Source organism: Mustela nigripes, chromosome 1 (assembly GCF_022355385.1).
Source record: "Mustela nigripes isolate SB6536 chromosome 1, MUSNIG.SB6536, whole genome shotgun sequence".
NCBI lineage: Eukaryota > Metazoa > Chordata > Mammalia > Carnivora > Mustelidae > Mustela > Mustela nigripes.
Genome location: NC_081557.1, coordinates 81,231,842 through 81,247,688, shown reverse-complemented (window position 1 = coordinate 81,247,688; position 15,847 = coordinate 81,231,842). Strand labels below are relative to the sequence as shown.

The 15,847-nt window shown below is 34.9% G+C and overlaps 1 protein-coding gene across 3 annotated transcripts in view; it reads right to left on the bottom strand.

The window, feature by feature from the left end:
- The window catches only part of ARHGAP32 (Rho GTPase activating protein 32), a 299,282-nt gene that overhangs the window by 145,536 nt on the left and 137,899 nt on the right, over positions 1–15,847 (bottom strand). The window lies entirely within an intron of this gene.

The window sequence follows — 15,847 nt, the reverse complement described above, 5'->3', positions numbered from 1 at the left end:
TTATCTGTTCTACTCACATGTATCATCAACATCCTAATAATCAACACTGAAAATTCTACTTTGAAACGACTGAGTGGAAGATGCCAAGTGGAAGAACAGCTCTATGTCAGAGTTATATCTTAGGTGGGTAGTAAGTGAAGTAAGTTCTAATTTCAGCATAAGGGAAGAAAATCAATAACAGACAAAATAGCTCTTCAAATTTCTTGGGAAAAAGCTAGAGACCTAAATGCATCTTAATAAACCTAACAATCTGTTTCTCCTTCCAGATTGGCATACAGCACTGTGTCCTCAGCTGATTAACAGATATAGTAACTTTATTTTTTTTACGAAGAATTTATTCAAATTCCAGTTCATTAACATACAGTGTAATATTAGTTTCAGGTGTACATATAGTGATTCAACACTTCCATACATCACCCAGTGCTTATCACAAGTGCCCTCCTTACTCCCCATCACCTTTTCTCACCCATCCCCCATCCAGCTCCTCTCTGGTAAACATCAGTTTGTTCTCTGTAGTTGAGAGTCTGTTTTGTGGTTTGCTTCTCTCTTTCCCTTTTCTCCCCCTTCGGCTCGTTTGTTTCATTTCTTAAATTGCACATTTGAGTGAAATCATATGGTGTTTGTCTTTCTCTGACTGACATATTTCACTCAGTATAATACTCTATAACTCCATCCATGTCCTTGCAAATGGCAAGATTTCATAACAGAGTATTACTCAGCCATCAAAAAGAATGAAATCTTGCCATATGCAAGATACACACACACACACACACACACACACACACACACACACACACACCCCACATTTTCCCTGTTCATTCATCAGTTCTTAAATACCAGAATCACCTCAGCTCAACAAGATGCCCTCAACCTGACAGCAGTACCAATAACTCACTATGTGAACTTTTCATTTGAAACCATCCTCTTAAATGACAATGATTTCCTAGCATATGAAAAGGTATTAGTATGGAATGTGCCAAAAAGTAGGATTGAAAGTTTATCTGTTTTGATTTGAGGAAAAATAAATTCTTCAGTAGATGTAGCAACACTAAAATTATCACAGCTTTTGTTTCAAAAGGTTATGCACATATTATATGTACTTTTATATAAAACTGTTTTTTTAAAATAGAAATATCTACTAGTCTGGAAAAAACTACATAGTATTAACGAGATGAGGGAACTAACTTTTTCAGTGGTTTAATTCATTTTTATTAATAACTGAAAGTCCCACTGATAGGTACCAAAACGTGTTGCTGGCACTTATTTCTATGAACCTTAACATTCACATTTAGATAAATTCTTTTTTTTAAGATTTTATTTATTTGAGGGAGCAAGCAAGCAACAGAGAGCATGAGCAGGGGCAGGGGCAGATGGAGAAGCAGGCTCCCCACTGAGCAGGGAGCCTGATGTGGGGCTCGATCCCAGTACTCCGGGATCATGACCTGAACTGAAAGCAGATACTTGACCAACTGAGCCAGGCACCCATATTTAGATAAATTTTTAAACAGGAAGAAAACCTAGTCTGTTTCCAAAAAGACACAACATTTAGTCAGTCATCAACTGAACTGGTAATACCAAGTATTTAAAAGATACCAGGTATTTAAAATACTAAAACTTAAGGCACCTGGGTGGCTCAGTGGGTTGAGCTTCTGCCTTCAACTCAGATCATGATCTCAGGGTCCTGGGATCGGGCCCCACTTCAGGCTCTCTGTTCAGCAGGGAGCCCACTTCCTCCTCTCTCTTTGCCTGCCTCTCTGCCTACTTGTGATCTCTGTCTGCCAAATAAATAAATAAAATCTTTTTAAAAAATGCTAAAACTGAAAATGCAGAATCCATATATATCCTATCTTGCCCATTAAAAATTTGTTAACAAAAGATTTTCAATTTTTCTATTCAAAGGAGAAGGACACAATAATGTGTTTTCTCTGGTTTCTTTTACCATTATTTTAAACCTTAAACATTCTAAATACATAACAATTTCAATATCTTCAACCCACAGGTTTAATTCTATTTGAAACTGAAGCTAAATTTTTAAATTACAATTACAGAAAAATCATGTTATTTTAACTTACTTTCTTCATTTCACAATTTTTATGGTTATTCTCTATGTTAAAAGAAATATTATATCTAAATAAACTGATCATCAGATCACCAAGTATATCAGCAATACAGTCTCTCATGTTAAGGAGAAGTTCATCATAATATTCCTGTTAGTTATACAGCTTCTTATTTGCAAAGAATTTTTTCACCCACTGCCTCAACCCCATCAACACTACACTCAGGTCATGAGGTCATGTATTTTCTTTTTTTTTTTTTTTTTTTGAGGTCATGTATTTTCTTATTTTACAGATTATGGTCTGTCTACACCAAAGTTCCTTCAAACATTTGTCTTTCTCTAAAGTTCTTTAAAATTTATTGAACAATCTGTTTTTGTTTTTAATTTTCACTTCATTTAATTCCCACAGTACTCCGTAATATACACTGAAGTGGTTATATTTAGTCCTGTTTTACTTATGAGGAAGTTAGTTAAGGACACAGGTTATGCTGTGTGACTATGCATCATATTTTTTTTACTTTCTTACTTTCTTTACTTTCTTACTTTCAACTACATTGGGATATTTCAGATGACAAGATGACAAGAATTTTGTCATTTTTAATCCTTTCTTAGGACTTCTTTAATTAAAAATATGCAGAATATTTTCACATTTTTTCAATTTATTTATTCAACACTAGCTGCACCACTTACCTGTGATCTTGGGTAAGTTCTTAAACATTTTTTACTTCAATACCCTCATCTGAAACTATTGTGGAGAGTAAATAAGACGAGATGTAAATATTATTTAGAATAATGTCTGGTTCACAAAAAGCATTCAATAAATATTGGCCTGTATTTTTATTTTAATCTTCATTAACTCACTTAGAAATTAAAATTGAGGCATGGGAGCTTATTTTATACTTCAACTTGTCAACATTTTTACATTCAGGTCAAAATTCACGATCTCTTTCCACATTTCTCACTATCAAGACAAGAATGCATCTGATGATACAAGGCTGTACTGGCACTTCCAAGACCCCTGTACATAAGCTTTAGTAGAGAATGCTCAAGAAACAGGTATTCGATTCATTTTTCCAATGCTTTATTTCAGGTAACACCTGAGCTCCTGCATTCAGGATCATTTAACTTAATGCTTTATATAAAATCAGACAGGAAGAACCATTAAGTCACAGCTCCTGATGACCAAATGATAAAAGAAAATGTAAACCACACACATCCATTTTAGTATTCCACACGCTAGATGGCAGTACCACATAAAGCAAAGCAGGAAGTGAGAAATGCTTCAAACAGGGAAATCAGAATAAACTGAATATATCTTTGCATACTGCAAGAGATTTTTTTTTTCCTTCTTAGTGAAAAGTGTTTCAATAAATGTGATAAATCTTTGTGTTTGGAGATGAGACAACAGGGAGAAGTGCTATTATGACAGTAAATTCACAGAATTTAAAACTGCATGGAGGAGGTAAGATGGCACAGTAGGGGGACCCTAAGCTTGTCTCCTCTCACGAATACAGCCAGATAGTTATCAAATCATTCTGAACACCCAAGAAATCAATTGGAGGTCTGAGAGAACAAAAAAACTGCAAGTCTACATGGAGAAAATCAACCACCTTCTGGAAGGTGGGAGGTACGGAGAGTTGCATTAGGGGAGATACAGCTGTATATAGAACAGCGGGAAAAGAGCCTGCTTTACAGAATCTACCACAAAGTATGATGAGCAGCGCAGAGCAAAATCTGAACTTCTAGAGGTCTGCTGAAGTGGGAGATGTGCCTAGCTTAAATGTGCTTAGGTGGCAAAGCAGGGCAGAAGCCCACGTGTGACAGCATGGTCTGAGAATCCCCTGGGTCACAAGAAGAACGGGTGGCACCAATGTGCTGCACTGTTCCCAAGCGTAGTAGCAAGAAAGGTGGCTGAGAACAGCAAGTCTTGGTGCCACAACTGGGAACGACTGTGGGATCCTGCCATCATTTTCCTGAGACAAGCTGGCCAATGGCAAAAACATGTGCAGGTCCACACGCAAGAGTCTCTAAAATTTGGAGTTTGGGAACTCAGTCACATGCCCCAGATGAAAAAACCTGGATAAAGTCAGTGTGAACAGAGTTCTGACAGAAACTGGGGACATAACAGTGACTGAATTACAGAGCTCATGGAAGAGCCGGGGGTGCAAACTTTCAGCACTGGCGCTGGAGAGCAGGGTGCCCCGATATTCATCCTTCCTGACAAGGCTGAGAACCTTCAAGAAGGAAAACAACATCACCGAGTGGAGGCCAGAATGGCTTACACCAAGCCCGGCCATGCCCTGCACTCTAGAGGCACATTCCTACTAGGGTTAAGTCCACCTAAGAATCACAACAGGCCCTTCTTCCAGAAGACCAGCACAAACAACTCACTGGCACCACCAAAGTTACTGATCATAGGGTGCTGCAAAGTTTTAGCTCTAGGGAAAACAGGATCAAGCTTCCTTTTTACTTTTAATCTTTATTTTATTTTTTTATTTTTATTATAAAATAATCAAATTATAAATACTTTATTATAAAAATTCATTATAAAAATATATAATTTATAAATTTAAAATTTTTATTATTTTTCATTTATTTTATTATTTTTTAAATTAGTTTTAATTCTTATGTTATCAATTTATATATTTTATATATATGTGTGTGTGTGTGTATATATATATATATAGATATATATATATACACACACACACTTTTTACATTTTTTTAACTTACTTTCATTTTATTTAATTTTATTTTGTTATTTTGAGATTGAGGTTCTTTTAACAAGCAGACCAAAATACCCCCAGGAGCTAGGTTTTTTTTATTGTTTGTTTTCATTGTTTTGAGGCTTTTGTTTGTGTGTTTGTTTCCTTCTCTCTTTCTTCTCTTCTTTTGTGGATAAAATGAAGAGATGGGGAAATTTACCCCAAAAGAAAGAACACGAAGTAGAACTCATGGCCAAGGATTTAATCAATACAGATATAAATAATATGTTTGAACTAGAATTTAAAACGACAATTATAAGGATACTAGCTGGGATTTTAAAACTCATAGAAGACACCGGAGAATCCCTTACTACAAAGATAAAGGAACTAAAATTTAGTCAGGCCGAAGTTAAAAACGCTATAACCGAGATACAGTTCCAAATAGAGGCCATAAAAATGAGGATGGAGGAAGCAGAGAAAGGAACGAATCAGTGATACAGAAGATAAAATTATGCAAAATTACGAAGCTGAAAAGAACAGGGAAAGAAAGGTAATGGACCAGGAGGGTAGACTTCGGGAAATCAGCAACTTATTAAAACTTAGTAACATTCGTATCATAGGGGTCCCAGAAGATGACAGAGAAAAGGGGGCAAAAGTTTTATTCTAACAAAATACAGATGAAAACTTCCCTAATTTGTGGAAGGACACAGATATCAAAATCTAACAAGCACAGAAATCTCCCATTAAATTGAACAAAAGTTGAACATCACCAGGGCATATCATAGTTAAATTCACAGAATGCACAAAGAAAGAATCCTAAAAACAGCAAGGCGGAGGTTGGGGAGGGGTGGAGGGGGAGTCCTTAACCTACAAGAGAACACAGATCAGGTTCTTAGGAAATCTGTCAGGAGAAACTTGGCAGGCCAGAAAGGAATGGCAGGAAATATTCAAAGTGCTGAATGGGAAAAATATGCAGCCAAGACTTCTTCATTGAGCAAGGCTGTCATTCAGAATAAGAGAGATAAAGAGTTTTCCAGATAAACAAAACCTAAAGGCATTCCCAATCAGTAAAGTGATCCCTGCTAAAAATTTTAAGGGGGGAACTCTTTAAGTGGAGGAAAAAAGACCAAAGCAACAAAGATTAGAAAGGAACAGAGAACATCATCAGAAACACCAACTCTACAAAAAACACAATGCACAATGCGCTAAATTCATATCTTTGAATAATCACTCTGAATATATATGGACTAAATGCTCCAATCAAAAGATATAGGGTATTAGAATGGATAAAAAAAAATAAAAAAAATAAAATAAGATCCATCTATATGTTGCCTGCAAGAGACTCACTTTAGACCCAAGGACACCAGCAGACTACAAGTAAGGGGATGGAGAACCATCTATTACGCTAATGGGTGTGAAAAGAAAGCCAGAGTAGCTATACTTATATCAGACAAAGTAGATTTTAAAACAAAAACTGTAACGAGAGATGAAGAAGAACATTATATCATAATTAAGGTGTCTATCCATCAACAACTGTAAATATTTATGCCCCCACCTGGGGAGCACACAAATACATAAATCAATTAGGAATAAACATAAAGAAACTCCTTGATAATAAGACAATAATAGCATGGGAATTAAACACCCCATTTACAGCAAAGGACAGGTCATCCAAGCAGAAAATCAACAAGGAAGCAATGGCTTTGAATAACACACTGGACCAGATGGACTTAACAGATATATTCAGAACATTTCAAACTACAGACCTGTACCCCTGGGGATAAAAATATATGTTTATAAAAAATAAAAAATTAAAAAAAAAAAAAAAAAAAAAAAAAAAATAAAGTAGCAAAATACATGTTCTTTGCAAATGCACATGATCATTCTCCAGAACAGATCACATACTGGGTCACAAATCCACCCTCATCAAGTATAAAAAGATCAAGATCACACCATGCGTGTTTTCAGACCACCACACTAGGAAACTTCATATCAACCACAAGAAAAAAATTTGGAAAGATCACAAATACTTGGAGGTTAAAGAACATCCTACTAAAGAATAAATGTATTAACCATGAAATTAAAGAAGAAATTTTAAAAAATACATGGAAGCAAATGAAAATGAGAACACTTTGTCCAAAACCTTTGGGATGCAGCAAAGGCAGTCTTAAGATGGAAGTATACTGCAATAAAGCCCTACCTCAAGGAACAAGAAAAGTCTCAAATATACAACTTAGCCTTATACCTAAAGGAGATACAAAAGAACAGCAAATAAAGCCTAAAGCCAGCAGAATAAAGGAAACAATAAAGATTAGAGCAGAATTAAAAGATATAGAAATAAAACAAAATAAAACAAACAAACAAAAAACACCCATGAATGGTTCTTCAAGAGAATTAGTGAAATTGATAAACCCCTAGCCAAACCTATAAAAAAGAAAAGAGAAAGGATCCAAATAGATAAAATCACAAATGAAAGAGGAGAGATCACAACCAACACCACATAAATACAAATTATAAGAGAATACTATGAAAAATTATATACCAACAAACTAGGCAACCTGAAGAAATGGACTAATTCCTAAAAACCTACAAACAAGCAAAACTGAAACAGGAAGAAATAGAAAATTTGAACATACACATAGTCAGCAAAGAAATTGAATCAGTAATCAAAAATCTCCTGACAAACAAAAGCCTGAGCCAGATGGCTTCCCAGGGTAGTTCTACCAGACATTTAAAGAAGAAAACTGTGCCAAAAAAATAAAAATGGACGGAAAACTTCCAAACTCCTTCCATGAAGCCAACATTACCTTGATTCTAAAACCAAAGACCACACTAAAAAAAGGTACAGGCCAATACCCCTGATGACATGGATGCAAAAATTCTCAATAAAATACTATTAAATTGAATTCAACAGTACAGTAGAAGATTTATTCACCATGATCAGATGAAATTTAGTCTTGGACTATAGGGGTGGTTCAAGATTTCCAAATCAATCAATGTGATATACCACATTAATAAAAGACATAAGAACCATATGATCCTGCCAATAGATGCAGAAAAAGCATTTGACAAAGCACAGCATCCTTTCTAGATAAAAACTTCAACAAAGTAGAGATAGATACAACATACCTCAACATCATAAAGGTCATATACAAAACACCCACAGTTAATACCATCTTCAGTGTTGACAAACTGAGAGCATTTCTCCTACAGTCAGGAACAAGAAAAGGATGTCCACCCTCACCAAACTACTTAACATAGTACTGGAAGTCTTAGCCTCAGCAATCAGACTAAGTAAATAAATAAATAAAGGCATCCAAATTGGCAAAGAAGAAGTCAAATTTTCACTATTTGCTGAAGACATGGTATTCTATGAGAAAACCCAAAATACTCCATCAAAAAATTGTTACAGCTAATACATGAAATCAGTAGTTGCAGGATATAAAATCAATGTGCAGAAATCTGTTGCATTTCTATACACCAATAATGAAAAAGCAGAAAAAGAAATCTAGGAACTGATCCCATTTGCAACTGTGAAAAAACAGTAAGATATCTAGGAATAAACCTAATTAAAAAGGTAAAAGATCTATACTCTGAAAACCACAGAACCCTTATGAAGGAAATTGAAAGGGACACAAAGAAATAGAGAAACATTCCATGTTTATGGGCTGGAAGAACAAACACTGTTAAAATGTCTAGATTATCTGAGCAATACATTTAATGCAACCCCTATCAAAATACCACCAGCACTTTTCACAGAGCTAGAACAAACAATCCTCAAATTTACATGGAACCACAAAAGACCCTGAATAGCCAAAACAATCTTGAAAAAGAAAAAGCTGGAGGCATCACGATTACAGATTTCAAGCTATATTGCAAAGCTGTGGTCATCAAGACAAAATGGTACTGGCACAAAAACAGACACACAGATCAATAGAACAGAACAGAGAACTCAGAAATGCACCCACAACTATATGTTCTATATAATCTTCGACAAAGCAGGAAAGAATATCCAATGGATAAAAGACAGCTGCTTCAACAAATGGTGCTGGGAAAACTGGAGAGCAACATGAAACTGGACCACTTTCTAACACCTTACACAAAAATAAATTCAAAATGGATGAAAGACCTCAATGTGAGACAGGAAACCATCAAAATACTAGAGAAGAACACAGGCAAAAACCCCTGTGACCTCTGTTGTAGAAGTTTCTTACTAGACATGTCACTGAAGCAAGGGAAACAAAACCAAAAATGAATTATTGGGACTTCGTCAAGATAAAAAGCTTTTGCAAAGTGAAGGAAACAACAAAACTAAAAGGCAGCCTACAGAATGGGAGAAGATATTTGCAAATGACATATCTGATAAAGGGTTAGTATCCAAAATCTATAAGAACTTATCAAACTCAACACCCCCCCAAAATTATAAAAATCCATTTAAGAAATGGGCAGAAGACATGAATAGACACTTTTCCAAAAAAGACATCCTGATATCTAACAGACACATGAAAAGATGTTCAACATCACTCATCATCAGGGAAACAAATCAAAACCATGATGAGATACTACCTCAGGTCAGAATGGCTAAAAGTGTTGGCGAGGATGAGGGAAAAGGGGGCCCTCTTGAGCTACTGGTGGGAATGCAAATCACTGCAGCCACTCTGCGGAACAGTTTGGAGGTTCCTCGAAAAGTTAAAAATAGAACTACCCTACAATCCAGCAAGTGCACTACTTCGGGTATTTACCCAAAGGATACAAAAATACAGATTCAAATGCACCTGATGTTTACAGCAGTATTATCAACAATAGCCAAACTACGGAGAGAGCCCAAATATCCACTGACTAATGAATGGATACAATGGAGTATTACTCAACCACCAAAAAATGAAATCTTGCCATTTGCAAGAACGTGGATGGATCTAGAGTGTATTATGCTAAGTGAAATAAGTCAGAGAATGACAAATACCATATGCTCTCAAACATGGAATTTAACAAAGACAACAGATGAACATATGGGAAGGGAGGAAAGAAGAAAAGGAGAGAGGAAAAAAAGCCCTAAAAGACTCTTAAAGAGAGAGAATAAACTGAAGGCTGATGGAGGGAAGTGGATGACAGATGGGTTAGATGGGTGATGGGTACTTAAATAGGGCACTTATGATGAGCACTGGGTGTTGTAAGTAGGTGAAGAATCACTGAATTCTACTCCTGAAACCAATATTGTACTGTATAGTAACTAAAATTTAAATAAATAAAAAAAATGAAAATAATCTTTATAACTAAGAAACAGAACTTAAAACTACATGTAGTTTTACATAAAACAAAAAGCTCTTTCTAAAAATTACTTATCTTTTTCCTTTTTTTTAGGGTTTCAATTATTCTAAACAAAACATAGTACAACACTTACATACCAAAACCTGCAGCCTTTGTTCAAAGCACTATTTAGTGGAAGAATTTCCAAACTTCAATGCATTTATTAAAAAAACAGTGGCTAAAAATGAGTATCAACAATACCTACAGAGTTTTATTTCTCTCAAGAAAAGCAAATATAAAATAATATTAATATCTGACAAAGCTGATTTATGATACTACTAGTTTTCCAACATCAAGCAAGTGCATACATATTGGTTATTCACAACTCTTCCAGGAAAAAAAAAAAAAAAAAAAAAAAACTGAACTCTGAATTCAAGAAACAAACAACAACCAAAAAAAATGCAAAATAGTAAAACGTATGCTCGGGAATTCATAGTAAGAGAGGAAGGAAGAGTTGGAGGAAGAAAAGGACAAAGGGGGAATGTAGAAAGGAAGAGAGAAAGAAGGAGGCAAAGAAAGGAGAGACAAGAGAAGGGAGGGTTTCCTAATGAGACCAAACTTCAAGAATATCTTGTATCACTTACACCCATAAATTTGAAAAACCTATATAAAATAGATAATTTTCTAAGAAAATATAAATGAAAAAAATTGGCCAAAGGACACACGAAAGAACCAGTCTAGACTTAATAATCAAATCATATATTAAAATGATAAAGGTTAAGTCCTTGAACAGAAACCAGGCCAAAAAGGTTTTAATGGGAAAATTCTACTACATCTTCAAAAAACAGGTTAATTCCCATTTCCACAAACATTCATGGTATTTATTTTTAAAACAAGATGTGACCATGAATGCACCAAACTCAGTCTAGTGGACAAGTACAATATATAGGTCAACATCAAAAGTATTTTAAAATATTTAAGCAAGCAGATTGTGTCCCAGGAATAAAAACATATTTCAACAATCTATTTCTATGACCAGAGTAATTCTTTGTCCTAATTTTTAAAGACAGTGTATTCATGCTCTATTAAAGATTAATATATGTATTAAAGTAAGGACATGACATGATACACCCTCTCTTGCCTATGATATTATATCCTTTCTCCTCTTTACCTTGTCACATCACCAGTTCATTTAAATCAAGCTCAGAGTTCATCTACAATCCATAATAGCTGAAGGAACCTTAGCTGTCATCTTTTTAACATGAAGACAAGGGAAACAAGGCTAAGATTAACTGGCAATCTCCCTAGTGGTCAAGACAGTATGGCATGATGAGAACATACCAACAGCTGGCCACACCCATTCTATGCCACATCAGAATAATTTCTCCTCAACAGGACAATGCCACCTTTTGCCACAGATTACACCTGAAGATATTAAACTAAGATTTCAAAAGGAAAGTCAGATAATTTGGCTCAGGTCTGCCAAAAGTGACTTAGAAATAAGATTTGAACACATCTGTGCAATCTAAAGCATATGACTTGCTAAACCACCAGAAAAAAATACACATGGGCTTGAGAATTATTTTATCAGGTACAAATTAAATCAAAAACAAAGGAATGCTTGAGGATGCTCAGTGCCTATTCTGCTCTCAAAAGGTAGAATACGATTTAGAACTACTCTGTCCTTCAAAATGAGAGAGAAACTTGTAAAACATTCTATTTTACAAAAAACATATATGAGGAAAGTCACAACCCTTTGCTCTAAGCTTTAAACATTGAAGTCATCTTTCTTTTCCTAAAGCATTCTTTCAAAAAAATCACAACCCTTTGCTCTAAGCATTAAACACGGAAGTCATTTTTCTACTACCAAAGCATTCTTTCAAAAATTGTAACCATTACCTTTTTCCTACAAGTTCTTCCAATTACTTTACACTTACATTTGTTTTTTTCTTATAGAAACAGTATCTTGCTCTGTTCAAACTCTATAATATAGCAAGAATAATGTTTCTACTTCAGTAAATATTCTACCTGACTTTAAGTAACTGCACAGGATTTCCCTGTATGAATTATCCATAATTTACATAACCCATTCCAACTTCTAAACATTTGTATTACTTCTTTTCTTTTCTTTTTTTTTAAGTTTATTTATTCATTTAAGTAATCTCTATACCCAACAGGGAGCGTGAATTCACACCACCAAGATCAACAGCCATGAGCTCTCCAAGAGCCGCAACTGAGTCAGCAAAGCATCCCACATTTGTATTACTACTAACTTTTTACTATAGATGATGTAATGAATACTTGGATAGTCTTTTGAGACTTGACCTTTATTCATGATACCCCAGTCTCCACGAAGAGAATTCCTATAATCCTTTAAAATATCAATCAACATCTCCTCTGCACAGCATTTTTCTGTTGCTTCAAAATAGTTAATTTCTCCATATTTATTGAATATATATATATGTACAAATAAATGAGGACATGAAATTAACTCCAAGGTAACATAACTTGATTCTAATATGTATAATTATCCTTCTACAGTTTAATCTTCCATTTAAGTTTAAACATCTCAAAAGAAGAAATAATGTTGTCCTACTTTTTTTTACTCTTTACGACATACAGTATTCTGTCACAACACTGCCAATACACAATAAATGTTTATTAAATGACTGACTCCCTAGCATATCTAACAAGAAACATCACAAAGATGTATCTTCCATTCAAGAGCATTAATGAGCCCCTGCTACTGAAAGACTGTGCTGAGTCCTACAGAAATAAAAAGTGAGACATATCCTCCAAAGAGTTTACAATTAGAAATACCAAAAAATAAATAAAAATAAATCAAGTGGAAACCATGATATAAAATATACAACTCGTAAAAGCTAGCAAATTTCAAAAATAAACTTAGAAACAACTGTCAGTATTTTAAACACATATACCCTTGATCCAACCTAAACATCTAATATGATTTAATGCATATACTCCCATCAATAAAACCTGGAATATACACCAATAAGGAACTGATTAAATTATGGTATAATAATAAAATGAAATACTACATAACTGAAAATAATGAGGTTAATCCAAATTACTAAAATAAAAAAATATATCCCAGATATACTTTCAAGTAAAAAAAAACTTTCAAGGCAATATTTATAGTAGCAATCCATCTATATTTTTAAGTTATAGATAGCTAGATAGATGGTTATAGTTGGAGCTGTATCTAGAGATATTGCTATATGTCTTAAAAAAAATTCTACCCAGACACACAATAGTTAACAAGAGAGAACATAAAGGGAATTTTAACTTGCATTTGTAAATGTCACCATCCATTTTATTTGCTGTTTCATAATAATATAAAGAATATATTCTTACCATATAAGAGCAATATTTAAATGCTGAAAAGAACAAAAATATTAAAAAAGCATTTTTAAAGCAAATTTTATTCTTCAGACATAAATTCATTTGTCCATTTATTCAAGAAATACTCATCAAATGATTTTTAATGTGTCGGGCACTACTCTAGATTGCTGAGGTGGGAAAAAAAACAGAATAAATAATAATAAGATAATTAGCATGCCAGACAGTGGAGAAAAATTAATTTGGGAGATAAGGAATGTTGGTGACCAGTAGCTGCAAGGAGAGAAAGTACTTTCTTCTCGAAGAAGATAACATTTCAGCAAGTATTCAAAGAGGGGAAGGTAGTAAGTTATGTGGATTTCCAGGGAGAAGAGCTTTCCAAAGAGAGAAAACAGAACTAAGTCCAAAGGTCCTGAGAAGGGAGCCTGTATACTGGAGCAAAAGCAACTGTGGGGGGCACCTGGGTGGCTCAGTGGGTTAAAGCCTCTGCCTTTGGCTCAGGTCATGATCTCAGGGTCCTGGGATCGAGCCCCGCATCAGGCTCTCTGCTCAGCAAGAAGCCTGCTTCCTCCTCTCTCTCTGCCTGCCTCTCTGACTACTTGTGATCTCTCTGTCTCTGTCAAGTAAATAAATAAAATCTTTAAAAAAAAAAATAAAAGCAACTGTGGACAGGATACTATGTCTCAGGAAAAAAGAAGTAAAAGAAGAGATGAGGTCAAAGAGGTTACGGGCAAATCTGATAATTCCTTTTAGGAAATGTTAAGAAATTTAACTTCTATTATGGAGAAGATGAGAAGTAACTGGAGGGTTTTGAAAAAGTGACATGATCTGACTTATATTTAAAAGACTCGTTCTTGCAGTTGTGCCAAATAAGGCTTTTGAAATAATCCCCCTATAAAGACCACAGCAGATAGAAGAGAAAGAGGTAAGTAGTCAGATTTCCTTTATTTTAAACTTATTTTAAATTTTCCTTAATTACTTTAAAGATGCCATTTTTTAAAGAATTTTAAATACAGAGCCAAGAGTTTTGCTGACAGACTGAATGTGAGGCATAACAAAAAGAGGTAAGTCCAAGATGACTCTAAAGGTTTTGTCCTGTCTTAGGAACCGGAAAGACAGGTTTTACTATTGACCAACATGGACAAGACAGCAAGAGGATCAGGTCTGAGAGGAGACTGTTCTAGGCATGCCAGATCTGAGATGCTGATTAGTCATTCACATGAAGATGCTGAGCAGTAAGCTATGCAACACCAGAATTCAAAGAAGAGATTATGAAAGTTTCCTCTGTATATTATATGGTAATAAAATGACTGGCCCAAATGAACTCTTAATATTTAAAGTATTTCATAAGCAATTGTGTTTTACAGTCTAAACAAAAATAAAAATCATAATTGATATTAGATTAATAAAACTTATTGTCATTTTATAACTGAGAGTCTTAAACATGACTTTGTCTAGATTTAAAAACTTTAGTATTCTGTGACATCTTCTAGAACACAATGGCTTACTGCAGTTACATATTTTCAGTATGTGAGCTAGAAACACAAGAAATCCATAAATCTAGGAGAAATTCCTAAGATCAGGGTGAAAAAAAAAGTATGTAAACTACAGACTGTCCCACATTTGAGACATATTAAAAAACAACTGAGTCAACAGGCAGGGTGAATAACCTACAGGGATATAATAGAGCTGCCAAGCATAAAGCTGATGACCTATTCCAGACACATTTAACAAAGTTTTCATACTTATTTGTTCCTTAGAACATACTGTCAATCTTATATTTAAAAATAAGTAAGGATTCAAGGCACCTGAGTGACTCAGTCGGTTAAGCGTCTGACTTGATTTCCACTCAGGTCATGTTCTTTGGGTTCTGAGATCAAGCCCCATGTCAGACCCCAAGCTCAGTATGGAGTCTGCTTGTCCCTCTCCCTCTGCTTTTCTCCCCGATCATGCTCTCTCTCTCCTTCTCTCAAATAAATAAATAATATCTTTAAAAAAAAAAAAAAAAGGTAAGGATTCCAGGAAAATGGTGGAATAGGAAAGCACCAGGAATCTCCCATCTAAACAAAAGCTCCCTAGATAGCAGATCTGGCAGAATCTGCCTGATGCAATTATATATTTGTATTTCTGGAGTGTACTGAAGGCCTGCAACTTCCAGGGAAAGGTCTGGTTAGTAAGTTATGCTAATTTCAGTCCATTTCAGCTCTTAGCACAGTAGCAGCTAACCATGCCCAATCCCTCAGCATTCAAGGCAACCATGCATGCACTGAAGGAGCAGAATCAATCAGATTGGGGTAGGCAAAAAGACCCTGTCCCACAAATATCAAAGAATCTGTGCTCTGATCCCTAATTGCTGGTTCTGATCTCAGAGCCGCAAATAAACAGGTAGATGACCAGTGTTGTTAAACCTCCCTATGCTGCTGCAAGAACCTAACAGCTGAAGTCACTTCCAAGAAATTTTAAAAGCCTATATACCTTT